This window comes from Melitaea cinxia, chromosome 16 (assembly GCF_905220565.1).
Source record: "Melitaea cinxia chromosome 16, ilMelCinx1.1, whole genome shotgun sequence".
NCBI classification, from domain to species: Eukaryota; Metazoa; Arthropoda; class Insecta; order Lepidoptera; family Nymphalidae; genus Melitaea; species Melitaea cinxia.
The window spans coordinates 3,933,587-3,941,637 of NC_059409.1; positions in this window are offsets into that span (position 1 = coordinate 3,933,587).

The window sequence follows — 8,051 nt, forward strand, 5'->3', positions numbered from 1 at the left end:
GAAACCTACTTAATAAAATTCTCGTCAATTGTTAACGATCTCCAGGCGATTGAAGTCAAAATTGATGATGAAGATAAGATTTGTTACCTGCTATCATCACTGCCCAAAGAATATGATGCTGTAATAACGTCTATCGAGACCATGGCTACAGAGAAAAAACTGACATTTGATTTTGTAAAAGCCCGATTGTTAGACGCCGAGACAAAAATCATCACAAACAAGGATACGACCGAGCAAGAGAGTGCATTCATCACATGTTACACCTGTGGTAAGCCGGGACACAAAAGCTATGAGTGTAAAGAGAAAACCAATGAAAGGGAGCCACATGGAGGCAGGGGCCGTGGAAGAGCTGCTGGCCGAGGTCGCAGAGCTGCACGAGGACACCCCGCACGAGGTCGAGGACAACGTAGTCAAGCCCAAGAAACATCCCTAGCTAGTAAGGTAGATGTTGGATTTTTTGCGAGCGAATACATGCTCGGATTAACTGATAATTCTAATATTACATTTATTGTTGATTCTGGTTGTACCCAACATATTATAAGTGATCAATATGAACAATATGTAACTGATATTAAAATATTGCAAGAATGTGTTAAAATATATGTTGCTAATGGTCAATACATAGAGAGTAATAAAAAGGGAAAGTTAAAGTTTATGTATAAACATATAAATATAACTATAGAGGCATTGATTGTAAAGAATATTTCATATAATTTATTGTCAGTAAATAAAATAACTGAAGCAGGATTTCATATAAAGTTTAATAAAATAAAAGCTGTAATAAGAGATAAAAATATATATGTTGTTTGTTATGCTGAGGGAATGTTATATAAATTAAATGCTAAACTATGTAATGAAACATGTAATATCGGTAACAACAAGAGTGATGATGTTCTTTCTAACATTTGGCATAGACGCTTAGGTCACTTAAATAAAAAAGGTTTAGGTATTATGAATTTACCTGTTTCTGATAAAGTTTGCAGTCCATGCATAGAAGGAAAAGCTACAAGAGCACCATTTAAGCAGACACCAAGACCAAGATCGAGGAGAGTAGCAGAGTTGCTGCATTCAGACATTGCAGGACCCACCAAGAACTGCGGTTTAAACGGTGAGAAATATTTTATGACTGTAATTGATGACTACTCTCATTTCTGTGTGGTATATCCGTTGGTGCATAAATCAGAAGCGACAGAGAAACTTATTAACTACATGATTAAATTGGAAAATGAAACTGGAAATAAAGTGAAAAGAATAAAATGTGATAATGGTGCAGAGTATACAGCAAATAGACTGAAGAATTATTGTAACAATAAAGGGATAAATATAGAATATACTCTTCCTTATACGCCGCAACAAAATGGAGTTGCAGAGCGCATGAACAGGACTTTGTGTGATAAAACCAGAACTTTGCTTGCAGAGACGAATTTACCTAAGTCCTTATGGTGTGAAGCCATTCAGTGTGCTGCATACCAGTTGAACAGATCTCCATCCTGGGCTATCAATTTTAATACACCGTGCTTCATGAAAAATGGACATAATGATTTATCAAGACTGCGAGTCTTCGGATCAAAAGCTTGGACAACTGTAATACCGAAACAGGATAAGTTAAGCAAAAGGGCAAGACCTACAAGAATGGTTGGTTACAATACTGTGGGTTATAGATTATGGAATCCAGCAGATAATACAATAATAGTATCAAGAGATGTCATATTTGATGAAAGCGATTTTCAATATAATGAAGGCATAGAAAGTGAAAAAGAACAGCTTATTCAAGAAGAAATAGACTATAAGGTACAGAAAACTACAGAAACCAGAGATAAGGAAATTAGAAGCACAGTACCCGAGACTACAGAATGTCAAGATATTCAAGAAGAAGAAGAAAAAGAAGAGAGCTTAAATAAAGAAAGTAATACTGGACAAGAAAAGAAGTCAAGATCAGGCAGAACAGTAAAACGACCAGCGCATTTAGAAGATTATGCATCAAACATAGTCATATGTTTGAGTGCGACTACACCAAACTCATTTGAACAAGCAGTGAGTAATACAGAGTGGAAACAAGCTATTCAAAAGGAATTAAAAGCACTGGAAAAATTAGATACATGGGAAGAAAAGGAGCTGCCTACAGGAAAGAAAGCTATAGATACAAAATGGATTTTTAAACAAAAAGAAGAAGGAACCAAGAAGGCCAGGTTAGTTGTAAGGGGCTTTCAACAGAAGAAAGAAGATATTTTTGATAGCAATTATGCTCCAGTTGCAAGACACTCTACAGTTAGAATGTTCATATCTAAAGCTCTACAAGAAGATTTAAAGATCAATCAACTAGATATACCTACCGCATTTTTGAACGGAAAATTGAAATCAGAAGTCTATATTAAAGTGCCACAAGGATTAAAGGTGAAGAATTCTAATTCTAAAACAGTACTAAAACTAAAAAGAGCACTTTATGGATTGACAGAATCTCCAAAATGCTGGAATGAGACAATAGACGATTTTGCAAAGAACAATGGATTTCTACGTTCAGAATATGATTATTGTATGTACTACAAGAATGACTGTTGGATGTTAATATACGTAGATGATATTCTAATAATTGGGAATGGAGATGACATTATAAAAGAATTGAAACAGAAGTTCAATGCGAAAAATCTAGGAGAAATTGAAAGATTTTTAGGTATGGAAATACAAAGAAGTGAAGACACTATAATCGTGAAACAAACTAACATGATAGAGAAAATATTACAGAAGTTTAATATGAGTGATTGTAAAGGAATGAAAACACCCATGGAGATAAATTATAATGTACACATATATGAAGATGAAGAAATACTGGATGTACCCTATCGTGAACTGATTGGTAGTTTAATCTACTTAACTGTAACATCAAGACCGGATTTGACATTTGCAGTATCTTATCTAAGCAGATACCTGGACAAACCAACTGAACAACTATGGAAAGCTAGTAAGAGAGTTATGCGCTACCTTAAAGAAACTAAAGATAAAGGACTAGTTTTTAAAAGAACTACAGATAATAATTTGTATGGATTCTCTGATGCAGATTGGGCCGGAGATAGAAATGACAGAAAAAGTGTAAGCGGTGGCATAATATTACATGGAGTGAATCCCATAGCTTGGTTTTCAAAGAAACAGTCATGTGTTGCTCTTTCAACAGCAGAATCAGAGTACATTGCTGCTGCTGCCACAGCTCAAGAGTTAGTGAATCTTAAAGGTCTCAGTCAACACTTAAAGTACAAGAATGATGCCATTTTACTTGTGGATAATATAGGGGCAATTTCTATGTCTAAAAGCTATGAAAATTCGAAAAGAACTAAACATATAGATATTAGAGCACATTTTCTCAAAGACATTGTTGAAAAGGGCATCATTGCTATTGAATATGTCAATTCTAATGATAACTTAGCTGACCTAATGACTAAAAGTTTATGTAAAGACAAGTTTTTGAAATTTAGAGACCAATTTATGTGTTAGAAAGTATTATGATAGAAGGATTGCTACTGTAAACTGTTATTCTATGACTGTTGATATTAATAAGCTATGTTAAAGTTAAAATGTTTTGTAAAACTAAAGTTAATTATGAAAAATGTTTAAGTTCAAGTTGTGTATGTATGTTAGTTAAATGAATATTTTTAAGTTGAAATTGTTTTGTAAGAAGTATGTTTAGTGATGTGCTTAATACCTAATTTAAATTTGAGAAATGTTAAATTCGAGGAGGAGTGTTGAGATGTTAGGCACCTCACTATCTGTCATCTGTCAGTTGAAAATGTGACAGTTGCTCTATGAGATTATGTCCTCTTTGTTTTCCTGCGAAAAAAATGATACACGACTTTTGTTTTTGTCATAAGTTTTTATTATTAAACCACATATTGTGAATGCATCGTAGTTTTCATTTCAACACACGGCGTATGAAAAATGTATTTGACTATGTTTTTTGATCTATATGTACCTCAAAAGTGTTGATTACATTATTTTAATACTAGTTGACTAATAAATTATAATGTATTATTTATAGTAAACCAGAATTTTCTTTAAAACAATTTACAAAAATAAGAAAAAGACAGTTCTTCTAGGCAACCTTTGTATGGAAATTGAAAATAAGAATTTAGTAGAAATTAGAAATTTAGTTTTATAGAATTATAAACTAATTTAACTTTTTAACTCTAAGAATCTCGTAAAGCATAACTTACTTTTTACAATTCGTTAATATATTTGTTGGCCTGACCGATCCTCATGAAATTTTGTGTGCATATTGGGTAGGTCTGAGAATCGAACAACATCTATTTTTCATACCCCACAGTTATAAAGGAGGGGGGGGGGGGGGATTAAGGGGGTTAATAACATATATTGCAAAACAACGTTTGCGGGGTCAGCTAGTTAGTATGTAAATTTAATGTAAAAAAATCTTAATCTTGTAGGAATATAAGTAATATATTGCGCAATTATAATGATATCTATTTCTTCTTACAGACTTAAAACAATTGTGAACAAAACTAAACAGACCTTAGTCGTTAGAATTAATTTCATATTACTAATACATCATTTTTACGAGGCTTATTAATCATTGTTGTTTACTGATTTTAAATTGATATTAATTTATAAAACGAAGCATACAAAATATTTTGAATTCGAAAACATAGAGCTTTTCAATTTAAATTGAAATAAACATTTGGCTTAAAAATTTTTTTATTAAAAAATTCACATTTTCTTTATGAGATGACCATTTCCAAAATGAACGTTACCAAATCGCTTGTGATTATGTGATTTTATAAAAAAAAATCAATTTTCCCCAACAGTTGACGACACCTGACGCCTTCATTGCGTACATTCAACGAATCGAACCTCTCATATTTTGTTATGCCTCCCATTAAAATTTCTCGTATATTTCAAATATTAAACATATTGAGGACTTTTTATTCATACTCGGTTGAGAGCGCTTTATTTTAATTCTGAAAATATTTATTTTAAACCTTAAAATATTTCAAATAGCTAAGAAATAAATCTCCTATATCAGATTTCATACTTTAAAAAAAACGGAACCCCGCTTACAGTTTCTCAAAAAAATAAAAATATATATATTCATGATTATAATCGATGTTCGAATAAAAAATCAAAAGAAAAAAAAATATGATAGCAATGTTATGCAATCGTTTTTTTTTTTTTTTTTGTTCCAATTAATAAAATAAACTGGAAAAAAAACCAGTATGGAAAAACCCCATCTTACGATGTTTATTAGCTTTCAAAATAATTTGAAACCCTTTCTAAATAACGTCGTTATAAAATTAATATTAAACTTTAATAACTGTCTATGTCAACGTAAAACGTTTGAGGGGTAGATATTACCGACTTAAGATATTACAAATACCACTACCCATTACACTGAAGTCAAATATAAGTATGCACCGGTTTATATTAAAACGTTTAGGATGAACATACATTATATAGGACAGTATAATTTAATATTTTATAATATTTAATATAAAATTTTATTTCTCAAGTCAATCAATTTACAATCATCTACTTAGTGAATATGTAAGTATAGAATTTCCTATCTATTGTGTTATGTATTTGTATGTATTTATGTGTGTATGTATGTATGTGTCTATGTATATATATATATATATATATATATATATATGTATATGTATGTATGTGTATATTTGTATATGTATGTATATATAAATGTAAGGTATATATAAATGTAAGGTATATATAAATGTAAGGTATATATATATATATATATATATGTGTGTATTTATTTATACTTGTAAGTTTGTAATACATTACAGTTATTCAACTATTTTCTTTACATTGTTATTTCTTGCACTGTGTCGCCCGCTATATGAAACTCTCTCTCATGACCATTGGTTGACTGGAAGAGATCTCTTCTAGGGATAAGTCCACCTTTGCCATTAACTATACATGTAATTTTCTGTATATTCTTTTTTTAAGTGAAATAAAGTATATATATATATATATATATATATATATATATATATATAAAATTTTTGTTTTCACTCTTAGTCAAATTTATTTATGTATATGTAAAAACTAGATAACAATATTCATCAGTCTTTTGCTGTTACATTTAAGTCTACTTTTAATACTATAAATGCCAAATTATTCGTTTATTATACTTTAATGCTAAGCTACGATGCTTCAGCATAACTTATAGCTTTAGAGCTTTAGCAAAAGATAAGCTTACATATCCAAAAATTTACAGCGAAAAGCGCGATGAAGTCGTAGTTGGAAGATTTGCAGGAAATATTTATGTGTACATAAACTTCCTTACAAATGCGATTCATGCAAAAGTATAAAAAGTATAAAAGCACAAACAAAAATTAATTTTAAAATTAAATTTAATTGTCATAAATAGGTCAATTATTGTAATATCATCATCATCACTTCAGCCTATCGCAGTCCACTGCTGAACATAGGCCTCCACAAGTTCGCGCCAAAAATGGCGTGAACTCATGTGTGTTGCGCATAGTCACCACGCTGGGTAGGCGGGTTGGTGACCGCAGGGCAGGCTTCGTCGCACCGAAGAAGCTGCGACCCGGCTTCGATCTATGTATTTATTACAACGTATTGCAACGTATTTTTTTTTAATATAACATAAAAAGACGCTTGTACTTGGCATCAGTCATAAACTTAAATCATCGATATAAATTCTTCATTATAACTAAAATTTATTCTGTAAAATAAAAAAACATAAATTTTATTCGACCATCACTGCAAACTCATTTCACCTGATAGTAGAAGCAATTACAATTTTATTAATTTACAAAGCCTCGTCAGACTACGGTTTTCAAACGTTCACCTGTTATATAATTAGCGCTAAATTATTTGAAACTTCAGTACACTCAGTAACAAGTTGTGCTGTAACATGAACCAAGTAATGAAATCTTGAATTTAATACGAAATTTACAATTTGTTCGAAGAGAGTTAAGACATTAAACTTTACCCAAGATATTGATTTAAGTATTGTAATTACAAAAGCCGAGATTGCTTAATAAATAAAATGTGATTATAAATAAAGATTATGAGTTCTTGTAAAAAATTGTTTCTTTTATCCTGCTTATACTAAATATATAGAGTAAGTATAACGATTAATAAAACAAATATTTGTTTGTCTAAAATAATATGGGTCCAGAAACACACATAATACACACACAAGTTCCCAGACTACGGAAAACACTTTTATGACTTATACAATAAGAGAAATATTTTATGTGCTACTCAGATATTTATATGATTTTATATCTATTGATATCTGACTGACGCAACGACATTTTTCTCAAGTTTTACTAGCAAATAATGCAATACCTTTTCTTCTATATTGAATTTGCAAATACAGAAATATAATATTCGATCATCGTACTCCTTCGTTCACTTATGTGAAAATTAAAACAATATTTAAAAAATTAAATTATTAATAAATATTTTAACTAAAAAAAAAAACCAATTACCTAACACTAAATAAATATTGTGTAACATAAAAAAAACATTAAGATGTTGCTCCAAATTCCACAAAAAGTTCGAAATGTGTTAATGTTTCTGTAACTACTCTATAAGAAGAAACGTACTTACTCTTAGTTCAGTAGTTGCACATATTCCCCTCTACAGTTTCTTCTACAACACTTATGTAGCGAACGCAGCCTTACGCTGTCCTGAACGCAGCGTAAGTGTTGTCCTATATATAAAAAATATATCGTGAGATACAAGAGACGTGTAATTAGCTCATAAGTATTAATTAATAAAGTTGTACACTATTATAAATAAGTTTTTATTAATCCATCAACAATACATGGCGCAGTCGTACAAGAACATCTATTAAAAAAAAAAAAAAAAAAAAAAAAAAAAAAAAAAAAAAAAAAAAAAATGTATTGTTGATGGATTAATAAAAACTTATTTATAATAGTGTACAACTTTATTAATTAATACTTATGAGCTAATTACACGTCTCTTGTATCTCACGATATTTTTTTTTTTTTTTTTTTTTTTTTTTATTTTCACTATAATCTATAATCACATTATTG